Raw genomic sequence first — 18,118 nt, forward strand, 5'->3', positions numbered from 1 at the left:
GGCATTACCTCGACGATTAATTCTATTATATTCCAACTTCCATAGGCGAGGTGTCATTCTTCGTGGCTTTGATGTAGTCTCTTCTTTCCCATTGAAAAGATGCTTTTTCGTACTTCAATACTTATGATTCCTGTGGAGGAAGTGTCTACACTCATCAAACACCTGCTTTCCTAAACTTTTTGAATGACGAGATTTCATCTTTGGACCACAAACTGGACATGCAAATTTTCCCTTTGTTTGAAGACCTACAAGATAATGATGTAATTGGATTATTAAATATGTTGATTTTTATAATTAGAATTATTGTGTGCAACTTGAATTCACTATAACATACCACAAAAATGTGTTAGCCCTGGGGCATCATGTATTGTCCATGCAAGTATTGCATGGAATTGAAATTGTCTTTTTCGTATTGGTCTAGACACGTCATACATAGTGACACCGTTCCATAACTCCACCAACTCGTCGATAAGAGGCTCAATATATACATTCATATCTTTTACTTGATATTTACCTACTTGAATGAACAGTAACATTACATAGTTATTGTGACCGTTTTACTGCAAGATTTGTAAGTACGTGTAAATTAATAACTATCAAATGATAAGATACCTGGAACAATCATTGCCAACATAATGTGCTCCCTCTTTATTGACATCCACGGAGGAATGTTATTGTTGATAACAAAAATAGGCCACACCGAATAAACAGATCTCATCTCTCCAAATGGATTGACACCGTCTGTTGCCAATGAAAACCTAAGATTACGAGGTTCTTCTTTGAAGTGTTGCCGCTTTTCCTCTATGTGCATAAATGCCGAACCATCCACAGGGATTCAAATAATGTCATCTCGACTTCTATTGTGTGCATGATAATCCATAAATTGAGCCAAGCTACTACACCTGAATAATTGTTGCATCCATGGAATAATGGGGATGTAACGAAGAACCTTTTGAGGCACCTTTTTTGTTAGTCGATATGTTCGATATCTACTCGTATGACATACAGGGCATTGTGTTGCAAATTCATGTTCTTTATAATATATAATATGATCATTGGGACAAGCATGTATTGCTTCATACTCCATTCCAATATCTTTCATAACAGCAGTTAATTCTCGATATGAGCAAGGTAGAATATTTGATGATGGTAACAGAAACTCGCCTATCAATCTACAACAAAAAATATAAGTTGTTAATATAAACAATATTAGTGGTACATTATTCACCCTTTGTTAACTATAAAGACACATATGACATACCTTAACATACGTGACATTGTTATGTTGGATAAACCATTCATAACCTTCAAGTTCAACAACAACAATACAGTAGAGAGAAGAGTTGTTTGGGAGTCTTTGTATAGGGGCTCATATGCCTTCTAAAGTAGAGGTACATCGAGGCTATCATCATCATCATGATCAGATACGCTTGGACTAGATGTGTCATGGATCAATGTATTTATACCATCCTCTTCAATTGTGTTTTCTAGCGCATGATCGTCATCTTCCATGGGATCATTATCTTCACCTTGGATATTTGCACCTCCATGTTCCTCTACTTCGAAAACCATATTCTTCAGATTGTTGTGGTTCATATCATGTACTTCCCTGGGAAGATCAACCTATATAAAATTGATTAACATAAATAAACCATGATCATCAACTCATCATCAAGTGATTTCATATGTATATAAATTGTTAAAATGATATAATGAACGACTTACCAGTGGATAATAGTCATGCCCCCCTTCAATGTGACCATTCTCCCTACAATGTCTCTTAACTGTTTTGATTAGCAGTCTTCTACGGTTTAAGCCCTTACAAATATTGCAAGGACAATAACATTTTCCATCACCTTTTCTTTTCAAGTTAGACCACAATCTAGCGATTGTCTCCCTGTTTTGTTCTTCACTTATATTATCTAACATGATCGTTCTTTGCAGGAAGCAAAAATCGGGCTATCAAAACTTTGGTCTACAACTTTCAAAAACTAAGAAAAACTGTTGAAATTACACAAATCTTCTTAGACCTAGCTAAATACTTTAATATTTTAAAAATACTTTCTTTGACTTTATTCCTAAGATTATTTGTAAAACTTTGACCAACCGCCTGAAGGTCTTATTTCAAGAGACCTTACAACATTAAGCCACTAAAAGCAATTTCAAAACATATAAGCTAAAAGTCTAGTTAAAATATACATTAGAATTTTAAAAAAAACAATTTTCATACCCGAGCGCACGGCTATAACTCGTGCAACGGCCTTCTTTCTTAGCTATAGAAGCTCTCCAGCAATCAAATTATACAAACTACAAGGCCTAACAAAAATTTCAAAACATATAAGCTACAAGTCTAGTTAAAATATACATTAGATTAGATTCAACAATAGCAAGCAATGTTATTCAGAATTAGATTCAACAAACCTTAGCAGTGTAAATAGCCATCTCCTCTAAACTAGACTCCAAATACGAGGGGGCATTCACATACTCTTCCCCTAAAGGTATCCTGAAGAACAAAAGCCACTATTCTTGAGTTTGTGAATTGCACCTCGAGATGAATGAAGCTTAAAAGGAATGAAAATTGTTTTCATACATTTAAATCAGGATGTAATATTTATTCATAAGTATATACCTTGCAAGCACTTAAAATTGTTGTTATATGTGTTGCGGGAAAAGAAGAATTTTATACTTATGTGTATAGACGCACTTCCTGTATGCGATCCAAAGCTCGAATGTTATCAAGTGTGTCCAATGATGGGGAGAGACCTCCATGCAAGCAGAAGATCTGCAATGAAACAAAAGAAAAGAAAATTTTCTTATAGTAAGAACAAGTTTGTTGTGCTGCACAAGGTACCAACAAAATAGTGTATAATATCTTTTTCTTTACCTGGCTTTCAATTCAGCATGAGAGCCTTTAATAGAAAAGTCAAGTTGATAACATATTTAACAAGAGCTGCAGGGCAGCATAGTTCCTGCGTAAGTCCAAGAAAATGTGTGAGGATTGACATAGATTTGCGTAAGTCCAAGAAGATGTGTGAGCATTGACATAGATTTTGTGAACATTTTCTATGTAATGAAGATTTTATTGCAAATGGAATGAACCTAGGGGTGGATTGGTAAACTGATTATTTGTATCAAATGGTGTAAAATTGAAACTAAAACCATTTCAATTGGCCACGCCACTCATGCACTGTTCCTCCATATGTTATAATACTTTCATCATATATCACAAATATGAAATAGAATATGTAGCACACTGAAATAAAGCATTAAAAGATAGTGTCTAAATGTAATTAAATATATGGAACTGGTTATAAGAATCTGTACAAATCAATCAGAATGGGTTGAAATCAGTGTCCAACTTAAGAAGATCAACACTAATAATATGTCAAATATTTAATGTTAATTTCTACTCGTAGCTGTAGGGAAATTAGGTAAGCGAGCAACAAAAGAGCTAATAGTTTGTAAGAGTATACCATTTAAACTGTGTATGCTCATTTAACAAGAGAGCCCATAATTTGGCATGAAATACTCATGACAATATATTTGATATGCATCTTACTTCAGCATTTCATGTAAACGTGCATATCAACTCCAAGTGTCAAATGTCAGCTGTAAGTGCAACAATGCAAGTTTCCATCTGTGTAACTTGTTTTTCTACTACAGTCAATGCTGATACATCCTGCTTTAACATAAATAGATTCAAAAGGAAGCATTGTCAACTTAAGAAAAATAGTAAAAATATACAGATGGATAAATGATGCATTTGTTTGGTATATTGTTAACTAGTTGAGCAATAACAGAAGCTACGTTGACTGCTTGAAACTTTTTGTATGGCTTTTCCTGCCCCTGTGAAGAAGATGAAAAAATGCCATAGATAGTAATCAAAAGGAATTAAGCCTACTAACAACAGCATGATTTGCATTGACAGAAAAAACCACAAATCCATACATTTAAAGAATGACTTGAGTGATCTTTCAAACAATTTGAAAATGAGCTCTGAACAAATACTTTTAACCATATTTCCTTTTATTATGCTATGTCTCCCTACAAGAAAAATAAATAGATCTACAAGAAAAATATTACACATGCTCATCTGCATGCCAAACTAAACATGCAATTAAACAAGTGTTACACCATTTGTAGAAATGGGAAGCTCAGGAGCACCCTCTGCAAGAATGATAGGCCCAACACTTTGGTACTTGCTCCCTCATGCCAAAACATGCCAGCAAGCACAGCAACCTTCTGCTCTCTAACATCTAGATGATAGATCATAGAGTGAGATCTGAAACATTGTGATTCAAAAAACATATACAATCTCTTCTAGAAACAACATCAAGTAAAATATTGGATAGCAAAAAAATTGTTATGTATAACACAAAGTTGTTTTTAAATAAACTTAAGCAATTTTTAATTTACCAAAGTTTTTGCTAAGCCCACATTTGCCAATTGTGTAAGGAACTTCATATGATGCTGCAAGGAATGTGTTGATGAAGCCAAAAAATGTGATTTTTTGATTAATCACTAATTGCCAACGTTCATGATTATGTAATTCTGAAGGACATGTCTAAATTGTATCTACTCTGATTTACAATCAATTTTCATCCTATCACTGTGAAAAATGGTTGAGAAATGTCAGGATAGCAAAAAAGTGAAAGCCCGACTTGGAAGGGAGACATAGTGGTGCATGTGAGGCTGAGCCCAATAACGATGGAGTGAGAGGTTGTTCTTAAAATTGGTTGATACTCTACCAGTTTTGGAGGCCGGTAAGAGTATTTTTGGGAGATTTAATATGCAGAAGCTGATGTGTAATGAGGGGAGAAACCCGATAGAGGGAGCTCGAGAATGGAAGAATGGAGAGCGGGTATGAAACCCGATAGTGGTAATTAGATAGTAGAAGGTAGTAGAAAACTTCGATAGTAGAGTGGGAGATTGCGGGAGCCCGCAAGCAAGGAGGAACCGAGACTTAGACTGAGGTAAAGAAAAACAAAGGAATATGTGTGATGAAAAATTTCCTTACTGGAATTTTGACATTTAAACTAGCATTTCCCATTTTCCCTCCAAAGGAAGAACAAAAAAAAGTAAAATGAACTTAAATTAGTCAATCTACAAGATCAAACTTGGGAAAGGGAAAAAAATTAAAAATTGCCATAAGGTGAATGTCTATTTGTTTGTTTTGCACCTTGCCGATGCAGGTCTGTGCCCAGCCCTTTCAATGCGTCAAGTTTGCTTCGCTTAATGCCCCTCTTTTCCTTTCTGCTGAAGTGATCTCCTGCCTTTCATTTTCGGAAGAACCCTGTGATCTCTCGCGCGATTTCTTTCAAATGAGGGTTTTCAATTTTTTTTTTCTCTTATATCTCACGGCCATCGCAATTGTGATGCCTGACGTCGCAATTGCGATGGCATCGGGTTAAAATTGAAAAAAAAAAAAAAAAGCCAAAAACACATTACCTTTTCCAACCGTCGCAAATTGACCTCTAATGTATTAGTGATGCTTGATACTCATTTTCTGCAAAGTCCTGAATGCTCACTTTCTGATCAACTGTACTATCCTCAAACATGATGGTATCCTCAACTGTTGTAACTTCATCCAACCCAACTGTACTGGAATCACTATCTATGTCAATCGCACAATCTGGTGTGCCTGTGATATCACCTTCTGGCTCAACCTGCACATCTGTAACCCCTTCTACCTATGAAGATGATGTAGATAAACCATTACCTGAAGATGTGCTAATGTCTCTCTGTATTGAATCAGCATGTCTGTTAAACTCCTCATAGAATTTTCTGCCTGTCATAGGGAAGGTATGATCCTTAGGCCTATCAAAATGTTTAATCAGTCTCTCCTTAAACTCCACATAGGAGGTAATGTGTGCATGACCCATAGTGACCATACCATGATGCCACCACTCGTGTGCTAACCCATCCAGGTGAATTGTTGCGTACTTAATAGCTTCTTCCTTAGGCATAGGGTTCATTTGAAAATATGTGTCAAGCTTTTGAACCCAAGCTCTTGCTGTAGACTTCCCCGAGCCATCATAATATGGTAACTGAAGTTTCCCTACTTTCTTTTGTAGCTCATAGCTCTGGTTCCTGTCATGTCCACATGGCATATGCTTCATCCGCACATCTATATACTCCCTAAGGGTAATTGCAGCTATAAAATCTGGACCTCCAACTTCCCAATCTCTCCTCAATTGGTCCTATATATCAGTGATCTGGGGCTCTGGTACGGGCTGCTCTAGAGCTCTAGGAGGAATTGTTGGAACCATGGGCCTCGAACTCACTGTCCTAGTTTGCTAGGGTGCATGATTGAAATTTTTCTCAATTTTTTTGCCTCCATTATGTGCCCCATCTTGATTATTAGCATTCTAATTATTTCCTCCAACCACATTAGCATTCGACCCCATTTGACGAGCCATCATCTGCATCATAAGCTCAAATCTTTGACTCTGTTCCTATGCTCTTTGCTCTACTGATCACTTTCCCTGTGCTAAGGTGTCTAATAATTGTAGGAATCTTTCCTTTCCCTGATCTGGACCAACATTCATTTTGTCAAACATTTTTCTCTCTATCTGGCTATTCCAAATTCCCTATAAGACCTCTACAGGATGGCAGGACTTATAGCTCTGATACCACTGTAATAACCCCAATAGGTTATAACTTCTTCAAACACCAAAAATCTTTATACTTCAGTTGTTTGAAATTTCATCAAACACTTTGCAAGCAAGCTCTGATACCACTGTAAAGACCCTCCTCAAATCTACTCTCAAAAAATGTTGATGAAAGCTCAAGGAATTTCATCAAACAATTCACATGCAAGGGACATATGACTGATATAGTATTTCAGCTAGCTTAAAATGACTCTTTTTCAATTTGCATCAATGAAAATCTTGTGCTAGAAGACTCCAAATGGACTACAGAATGGCCTAACATGAGTGTGCTACTAATTTTGACAATATACAGTGCATATATATGATCTAAGCATGAGAAATGTACACCTACAGCTAACTGGCATTTTTACAAACAGTTGGTGTGCAAACTAACTAGCTGATAAATAATGATATTGAATTGCTTAAATGACACCAACAAATATTATCTTCTTAATTTGCAATGAAATTTCTAATACAATGCTCATGAAATATGGCCAAGACTTTGGCATTTACATGGATTACCAAATGATAATGTTGGTACAATGTACACTTACACCTGAAACTTATAACACCCTAAAAAGAAATACTAACAAAGAACCTGGTTGTAGATGGCTATAATAATTTCCTTCAATGCTGCCCCTTCTGCTTTCCTTTTTTCAAACTGCTTTTTCGGCCTACTTTTTCGGTTCTACTTTTTCAGACTACTTTTTCATATCTGCTTTTTCGATTTTGCTTTTTCGGACTGCTTTTTCATATCTGCTTTTTTGGATTGCTACTATGTTGAATCTCAAGACCATATCTTTCAATGGCGTCAAGATTTCTAGCTTGAAGGGATTTCATCCTCCAAACTATTGAGACATAATCTTCAGCAAATTCCCCAATTTCTTTGATATTTCCAACCATGCATAAAAGAAGCTCTTCCATTTCTTTTATAGTGTTCTCACAAGAGCTCCATCCTTCGTTTTCTCAATGTGGGATAAAACATAACTCCCTTTATGTAACTTATGTCTCCAATTTGTTATAAAATAAAGGGGACTCTTCTAATTTAAATATTTTCCACAACTATAGTCTATGCATTAATAAAGTTAAATATTTAAATTTAACTTTATAAAATAGCTTTATCAATGCATAACAAATCTTATCAGTGATAAACAAGTCTTCTTGTCAATTTTAAACAATTACCATCGACATATCGTTGCCACTGGATGTTTGTCCATGCCCAAGATGACTTACTATAAATAGTAAGTATGCCCAAAGTTGCCTCAAAACCCCTCAAAAAGACCTGCAACTGAAACTATCTAGGCCAAATGGCCTCTAAGTCCCTTTAATGTCCTAGTTAGCCTATGAGACCGCGGGGAAATAGGCTAACGACAACATCATGCTATGAATGCTAAAAAAGGGGACATTACATACTAAGCCCAACATATAGGATGGAATAATTAGAATGATGAGACACAAAAAATTCTACAAGTGGGCTCTCTCAAGGTATTTATCTATAGTGAGACCCTCCCAACTTGTGACCAAATTAGTCCTCCTCTCCCCTCACAAACTCCATACCCCATGAAAGCATTAAAAGAGGTATTAGATTCCTTTGTCTTGGCTTTAATAAAATTAATCTATTATAACTAATAATCTGCATGTTTGCTTCAAGTCTCTGGGATTTAATATTTTTTAATTAAATTTTATAGGCAATCATAATTCATATTTATGGAATCTCCATATTTTATAATTAGTTTATATTATTCCTTTTTACTGTATTGTTATTTACTTTATAATGTTAATCACTTTGTTTTTAAAATATTATCCACTTTATATTAGACAAGTCGATTAGTAAGGATATGTACTACATACCTCATTACTTACTTGACTGATAGTCATCGATTCTAAGGATGTATGCTCTTCGTGGCTTTTGGTCTTGTCTTCTTCGTAGGTTATTCCCTTTCCTAGATGGTTGTGACCATAGACTTACATTGTCTTCCTTCCTTCTTTTAATATCGATCACATTCAACATGAAGTTATCACAATGTCCTTCCTTTATATTCTAACTCGGACAAGTTGATTAGTGAGTATATGTACTACGTGCCTCATTACTTACTTGACTAATAGTCATAGATTCTAAGGATGTATTCTCTTGGTGGCTTTTGGTCTTGTCTTCTTCCTATGATGTTCCCTTTCCTAGATGGTTGTGATCATAGACTTACATTTTCTTCCTTCATTATTTTCATATCGATCACAGTGAACATGAAGTTTTCATGGTGTCCTTCCTTTATAAATATAAAAGTTGTCATATTGCAACTTATATTTATATGTCATTAAAAATATGGGCCACTAGGTGTGATCTTATTCTCCTATAAATTGCCAATAGTCCATGATGGTTTTTAATCAATATTATAAAAGTCAATTATCACTCACTCATCTTTACTTTCTACTATGGGTAGGTAATTATTGCATTCATTAGATGCAATAATATTTTTAATTCTCTAATTGAATTTGAGAACTTTTGAAACACTTCATTTGTGAAAAAACTAAAAACACAACCATCATTATCATTGTTATTGTATTTAATACAAAATGGAGAGTATCATTAATATCATTAAATGTAAATAAATGAAATAGATATGTGTCATGTTAATCTTTTTTAGTTTGTTTTTTTGGTTGATTGTTGACAAATTTTAGGCTGAATTTGTTATGTTTTGAACTAATATGATCTCTGAAAGTTTTACAAATGTGTACTATGGCCCCAATCCAAAATTTGTATACTACAAGGGGTCCTTGGTTTGAAAGAAAACTTTTATAATAGGACTAGTTAGTTTTTGTGGGAGATTTGAGGACATAATAGCAATGGGCATCCTCCCAAGTGAAGAAAAGATGCTTATTTTTGGAATTCCTATTATGTCCTTGCTTTTGTATAGAGAAAAAAGGACAAAATTCTTTATATACATTCTTTGGTAGAAGAGACTAATAGTAATAGCAATAGATTTAGGGTGTATGATGAGGAGAAAAGTTGCAACAAAGGATCTATTTTGGGAGCACTTTTGTAGCTATATGAATTTCTATTTTTTATTTTAATAAATCTTTATATTTAAATTCAATTTTTGGGGAGATTAATACTTGACAAATTTATCAATGCTCCATCCATCTAAGTTTTTGATTAAGTAAAACATATTTTAATGGGTGCCTGAAACCCCACAGTAAACAAGATAATACAGAATTAAAGTCCATAACATAAAGCAGAATAGTAAAAAACTATAGGCCAAGGAAGGCCACTAACTAGTCCTAAGAAAAAAGTAGTCTCTAAAGGAGCAGGCAAGCCCATCCAAACTAAAAACCAAGGGAAAAAACAAAAAAGCTAGGAGAACAAATCACGACACTTTTTCTTTGACCAACTTAGTTGTCTTGAGCTCCAACTTTTCCATGATCTATGTTGCTTCAGTCATTAGCTAATTGTCATCTTTAGTGTCCTCATTGTCCCTCTTCTTCTTGTTTGATCTTGCTTTATAGCTCAGGCTTTCATCCAGGGGGTCGACATTTGCTTTAGGATCCTATATTCCTAATTGATGTCAACTTTCCCATCTGTACTAACCTCCATCATCACTTGCATTTGTTTGATATTATCATTTAAGCCTTTGATAATATTCAGGTTCTAGTTAGCAGAACTGTGAAGAGTGCACTCCATCCTATCCAATCTCTTATCCATCTCAGTAACCCTAGTTTCCAGAATGTTAATTTTATCAGACCCTGCATCACCATCCTTACTTTACAACCCCTACACCATGTTCTTTAACTCTTCAGTTTCGTAGAAAATCCACTTGATTGAGCGGAAGTTATCCACCATGTTGTTGCAAGCATTATTGAGGAGATTTATCCCCACCTCCCTAGCATTGTTGCTAAGAACCACCATTTTCAGATCAATAAGTTCCTCCAAATGGATTTTACCATCATTTCCCTCTAAGACCTTAGGTTGGATAGTCTCTCTAATAGTGCCCATTTTTGCAGTTTGAGACTCAAAGTTCCTCCAGACCATTTTCCTACCCTTGGAGCTGAAAGATATAGTAGTTTTCTCCTTACCATAATCCTCATTTCTGACCTCCTAAGAAATGCTCCATCCATCTAAGTTATACATCCATGATCAAAGAATTTTTTCATTAAATTTCTATTATCTACCTATTTTTCCTAAAATTCTAGTTTTCTATGAATATAGTGATTTAATTGGATCCCTAGGTTAGGGTTTGATTGATTGTAAAGATTGTGCCATTAATTGGACAACAATACTTTATCTTACATATACTTCATATGTTTTTGTCAACTAGGGTTTTCATATTCATCCCATTTTGTGGTTCTTATATTATATCATATTTTTCCTTTGGTAGTTTGGGTTAATTTAGTAATCATTGTATTTCTGCAGCTAAGTATATTGCATTGAATTTTATTACTAAGGTTGTTTTTCTTTTTGTTTTACTTTCTAAGACTATAATCGAGAATCTTCCCATTGAAATTGTTGGGCTCTTTTCGAAAGCCCCTTATTCAAAGGTTTGAGTTTTTTTCTAGAGGGTGTATTGATTCTCCAATTAAAAACTTTCTTCTTCCTAATAATATGCATATGGAAATTAATTTTTTGATCAAGACTGTTCATTTCTTATGTGAGTTTTGAACAACTTATGCTTATGTGTTATTACCTTTGTCGTCATGTATGAACTGTTATGATTGTTGAACATGTATCATCTTTTTATTTATGAAAATATTGTCTTTGTTATGAACCATAATCTTATATGGAATATCTGAAATGTGTAACTTTCAAAAGTTGATTCAAGGTTTTCTTGTAGTATTGTAGTATGTGATAGATTTGTTTCTTTAAATTTTCATGAAAAGTTTTATTAATAGTATTGTAGATATATTTTTTCATTTAGAAATTATTATTTCAACCTACTTCTTTATTAACAACTCATACCAAATACATGATCAATCCATTTCTCTTCTCCATATGATCTTTTATCTATCTTGAAGGATTTAGCCTTTTTAATTTGATATCTAGAAAATTCGGACACATCATTATCTCTTGTAAAAAGCAACATATTCTTGGGATATGTTCTCTCAAGGGTTTCATTTATAAGATGTATCACAAACAAATAGGTTTCTACACATATAGGGGTTGTCTTAGATAGATATGAATAAATGCCAAATTCACTTTGTATTTCCTTGAGACTTTGCTTATTTTTATCCTTCTTGCAAGCCACAGAGTTGTAGTTGTGCTTTGCCATCAATTTTTCTTTTGGTGTTCACATGTTTCCCATGACAAATTTCTGAGTAATACTTTGATGCAAAGTATTTTTCTATTTTCCCTAGGCTCGTGTTTGCTTAGTTCTATAATCATATTTATTCATATATTTATCCATGCTTGGCCTTTTCATTTTGGCTAACATTAAATACTCTCTTCATGAATTTGGACACCAAAATCACTATAAAAAAGGATTCCTCTCTTCATTTCATATCTCATCTTATGCAACGAACATACCTACAAGAAAGCTATTGTAAAATCAAGGAGTTCAAGCAAGAAAGCACTCATTCATCCATCATCATAAGCACTCACACATTTCCTTCTATAGATCTAGTTTCTTTCTTCATAGGAGACAAGGAATTCACCATTAAGGGAGAAGATTTGCATTCATCCATTCAGGTCTTTTTCTTCTCTTCTTCAATTCAACATTGAGGTGAATTACAACACCTACTACATGTGGTTTTGTGTTACATTATTTTCTTTTGGATTTTTTGTCCAGTCAAAGCTATTACATCAACAAATTTTATCACATACTAAGCTCAATTGAATTTAGATGGTATGATATACTTCATTGTTGTTTAATCTATACTACATAATACCATTTTCTTATATTTCAATTCAAGGTTAATTCCTAAATGTGGGCTTGACCAGAGAAACCTTGTTTCCCCAAACAATTTCTCATTTTTTTGTGTGCAAGTGCAAATTCATCGAGTTTTAGATCTATATTTGTAGATCTAGAAGTGTGGTATCAATCATAGTTTTGAGATCTTTAGATTCAACCTTCTTAGTTATAGGTCAAACTACCTTCATTGTACATCAATATAGGGTGAAATGGGTTTGACCTATTCCTACAATACTCAGATTTTGATAACAGAAAGCTCTAGCCTTCAAGTTTTCGTATCCTTATTTATCTCTAGTCTTAGTGCAGTTGGATAGTATTTATTTAGATCTAAAGTCTCTTCCTCTACTAGCCCTCAATGTGAGTAGATTTTCATCCTCATTATTTCATAGCACTTACTTTGATTCACTAGATCTGACATCTTGTTGTCTATCATTACATCAGTGTTTTCTTTCCTTTACATTGCATAAACACTTCACTTACCTCTATACATCACATTTCTATCCTTGCATTAAATGGAAAGGATTCTAGAAACACATTATTTTGTACTAGATTATGAATTAGCATTCCTTCATCCAATTGGGTTTTGCTAATCAGATTCTTAGTCCCTAAAGATATTACACTTTAGGGCCCCTTAGATATATGTGTGAAGTGGTGACCTTTCATTTATCACCATTTTCCACTATACAATATGTTCAATCCTTTGAATCTCCTTTGAGTCGTTAAAATCTTTTAAAGGATCTAGCCTTAATACCAAGTATTGAACATCCAAAATATTGAGAGGGGAGGGGTGAATCAATATTCCTCCAAATTTAATGAAACTTTTGATTAGTTTTCCACATGAGATAATTTTATAATTGCATAATGAAAACAAGCAATAGCTAAAAACCATAACACCATAGAGTACCAAAGTTGTATCATGGAAATCCAATATGGGAAAAATCACAAAGTTAGCCCTCAAGTATTAAGTAATTGAATACATAATAGATAAATGGAGGGGCTCATTGCCCAAAATACAAAATCCAACAATCACATCTAAGAGGTGACTTATTGGTAGAATATTAAATACAAAATTGAATTGTTATAATTGCATTTGGATATGCATGAATATAGTTCTTGTTGAGGTACAAAGTTCTTCTATAAAAACACAAAACTATACTGCTATCATAAAAATATGAGTTCACAAGATAATATACATCAACAAATCACTATCATATCACATGTCATTTTATCATCATCGTTATTATTGTCATATGTGTTGGTATCACTTCTTTTAAATATATATATATATATATATATAAAAGATTGTATACATCAACAAATCGCTATCATATCACATGTTATTTTATCATCATCATTATTATTGTTATACGTTTTGGTATCACTTCTTATATATATATAAGAAGTGATACATACATACAATTGAGCACATTACACAAAATGTCAAATATATACCAAGAGATATTCTACGCTATACTGAATAGTGCCTTTCAAAAATTGTAGTACCATTTGCATAGACCAAAACTTGTGTCGATAACAATAACTATCAACACATTATGTCACATCAACTGATAAACCTAAAAAAAAATACCAAACCAATAAATGACATTAGTGAAAAATATCAACAAATAACCCATCTAACTACCACACTATTATGCCAATAGTGGCATGTTGTGATGGTTAAGTTGTTGAGTTGTTATCCTTGCCATCAAGGTTCAAATCTAATGGGGATGAGGTCCCCCGTTTGTGGCCTCACTGGTTTATAGCTCTAGGTCAAAGCGTTTACCCCTCTTTAAGAAAAAAAAAACTACCACACTATTATCGTCATCGCTCTTCTTGGAATTTTTTTTGGAAGCATGATGGAATGTAGAATTAGTATAAAGGCATAAGGTGAAGGAAATTTTTTTTTTTTTTAAAGCAAATTTTAGACCTAGTCATTCTACCATTGATTGATGCATAACCCTTAGGCAAATCCTAGAATTATTTTGTGAAAATCATGGTGAAGAAGCTTACTACTTTCTTGTGGACTTTAAGAAAGCCTCTGACATGGTACCTAGAGAACAACTAGGGAACAAAATGTAAGAATTGAATATTCTAGACATTTTTAAAGTGACAATGAATAAACTCTACGAGAAGGTCAGAGTTAAGATCAAAACAAGTGAAGGAATGTTTGAATGCTTTGGTAGTGATATTTACATTAAGGAAGGATGACTTCTATCACATTTAAGGACTCTATAACACATTTTTCAAGAGGTTAAGATGTAATTGAATATTAACGAACCAAAATCATGATTTTCTCTTTAAAGAGGATAGACAAACAAATTACTTTTCTTTTTTATGGCAACCCGTTATAAATAGTGAGAGAATAGAGAAGTATAGGTATAGATTTCCACTATATGCTCAATTGGGAAACTTATACAAAAAAAAGAATATAGGGAGGATGGAAAGTATCATACGTTCTCCAAAATAGGTGTACACAAGTTGAACTTTAGGACTAGAAAACCATGATTTTTTTTTTGGTTTGTTGGTCCCCTATAATTGTGAAGTTTGGGGTGACACCATGTCAAAGCACATTTAGTGACAATTAGGGAGAATTTAAAAGCATCTAATTACAAACAATCAAAGTCAAAACCTTAGTCCCATATAAAAAAAAAATTGGTGGAAGCAAGTAATTTTGTGTTGGAGGTTTTAGTAATAACCTATTCAATAAGTTATTTTAAAAAAATTGAAAACATGGGTAACCAATGCTGACCCAAAATAGCTAGGTAGAGAGATTTGATTATAGTAAGCAAACATGGATGAAACAAAACAAAGAATAGTCAAGTGGTTGTTAGAGTAAAGCATTAATTTAATTTCATTTATTAAATTTGCTTTATTTCCTTCTTAAGATTTTACTTTATGCACCTTTTGCATCTCTATTTAATAGTTGATTAGTAATTATTAAATAACTTTTACCTTTTTGTAACTTTTTAGGTTACCCTTTCGGGTTTCGATCTCCTTTTATAAGGATTGATCTTTTGTAATTATCTTTTATCTCTTTCATTTATGAGAGTACATTTGCATAATTTTTAGAGCAAAACCCTTGCCTCCTCTCATCCTTTTCTTCTGTGATAGGTTTCTTACATGCAAGTGTTCAAAGGCTTTGTGGATTTGTATTAATCAAATCCTTCATGGTATGAGAGCCATATTTGCTATAGCTTGTTCATGATTTGGAGAAAAAGGAGAACAAGGGTTTGACATAATAGATCTAGAATTTTTTAGGTATTTCTTGTGCAAATAGGGGAGTCACTGATTTTCAAAGCAGTTTGAGGCCAAACAGACTTCACGAATGGATCCAAAAGGCGTCAAAACCCCTATTTCCATATAAAGTTTTTCCATTTTGGACAAAATTGATCTAGGACACAAGAGCATTTTTCCCAAAAGGTCATACGACCTCCTACACATGTCTTGAGGTAATTTAAAAAAAAAATCAGCCCGCAGAGCCATGTCCCAGCCTGCAGAGCCATTTTCTGGCACACAAAGGTGGATTTTGAGCCATAGAGCTAGATTTTGAGCCACAGAGCTAGATTTTGAGCCGTGTCATCAAAAATCCCAGTGATGGTCTCCTTTTGCCTTGTTGAAACCCTTGCCACCACTAACCTACCACCTCCGATTCACCACACCACTTCGGCCTACCCACCGCTCTAGCCCACTACCTTCACCGACAACTCAACCCAATCACCACTCCGCCTAAGCGGTGGTGTTTTTTTTTGTTTTTTTAATTTATTATTATTATTATTTAACTAAAATATTTTTCAATCATTTATGGGGGGCCTATCTTTTTTTGAGATATCTTGAGCATACGGAGGTCTTTTTTTCAATCCAAAATAAGTGTCAGAAAGTTGGTTCCGAGACGAAGACAATGGAATAGAAATTTTTGGGATTTTTTTTCTAGATTGATACCTATTTTGGTGCTTGAATTATTTTGATGACTTCCATCTTCCAGGGGGCATAACTTCTTCATTATAGCTCCATTTTCTATTTTGAAAAAAATGTCAGAAAGCTCTTCTTGAGCACTTTCTAGATACTCTGTCATTTCACCAGTATTCTAGACTAGGAATTTTTTATTCATATCTGAACCTTTTTTTCTCTTCTCTCATTTACACAATCTATTTGTAAGCTGGGGTTCAATTTATTGCATTACGGGGGGCATTTTATATATTATTTTATGTTATTATATCAGTATATCAAAAAACTTGAAAACCCCTTTCTAAAAGAATGGTCGAGACCACTTCTTCTCTAGAAATTCTGACCCCTCACAATTACCACACTTGGAAGACCTCGATGACTTGGCTTCTCCAGTCAAAAGGGTTGTGGTCATGTTTAGATGTCGTGTAGCCTATTTTTAGAGACCTCATGAGATCATGCAACATCAAAACAAACTGGATGAGGTAATCAGATTGATTGCATTACAGGTATTAGATAGTCTACAGTTTCATTTGGATGGATGCAGTACTCCTCTGGCAATGTGGACCAAGCTTCATGGCTTATTTGGTACTATGAATGAGTTCAAGGCACTTCAAATAGAGGCAGAGTTTACATCACTTGTGTCAGATTCCTTTCCAACTATTGATGACTTCTTGATGAAGTTTAATTAATAGAGATCCGTGTTGTAGGGTTGTGGAAAGATGAACACTGATGCTGAGTGCATCTATTTGATTCTCTCTAAGCTTTGAGGGAATTTTTAGATATTTGCTTCACAATCTATTCCACTAAACATGCTTTGGGGAATAGATTTGCTATACCTACTTTTGAGGTCTTTTGTGATCTCTTGACTAGAGAGTAGTCAAAGCTTACACAATTGGATACTGTGACTAGTTCTAAGACAAAGGCATTGGTAACTCATACATCTATAGGAAAGCTGAAGCAAAAATCAAAGCATAAGTTAGATTCAAAAGGCAATCAGAGTTCCTCTAAGCCTTCTCCCAAATCAGATGCTTGGAAGCCCTCTCAGAAGGGTAACACTTCTAAGTCCAGTGAGTCTTCCTCCAAGACTAAGAAGTAAATAGGTGAACCTTGTAGTTTTTGTGGCAAGGAAGGACATCCAGTTTAATCCAAGTATTGGAAACATCTTGAGGCATTAGAGAAGGCCATGCAATATTTCAGTATTGCTTCTTCGTAGCCTCCACCTCCACCTCCACCTACAAGGAAAGGACATGCTCTTTTTGCATGAGCATTGTCTTCTATAGCTTCTTGGATTCTTGATTTCAGAGCTTCCCATCATATGACACACTCACTTGATTTGGTTACCTCACTTTCTCAGAGTGTTACTAAATAGATTGTAGTTGGTGATTCTTCTTAGCTTTCAGTCACAGGTTTAAGAACTATCTCTTTAGAAGGTGGTTCACTATAGGATGCTCTCTTGGTTCTAGCCATTTCTACAAACCTCTTGTCTATCTTTCAAATTTGTCATTCGGGCTTTGGAAATATAGTTGAGTTCTTACCACATGATGTAGTTATTCAAGACCTCCAGGATCATGACTTGGTTATTGCTACAGGTGGTGTTGATTTTTAGTCTCGCTTATATCAATTTGA

This window comes from Cupressus sempervirens, chromosome 9, assembly GCF_028749045.1.
Source record: "Cupressus sempervirens isolate cs-2001-9-10 chromosome 9, ASM2874904v1, whole genome shotgun sequence".
Lineage (NCBI taxonomy): Eukaryota > Viridiplantae > Streptophyta > Pinopsida > Cupressales > Cupressaceae > Cupressus > Cupressus sempervirens.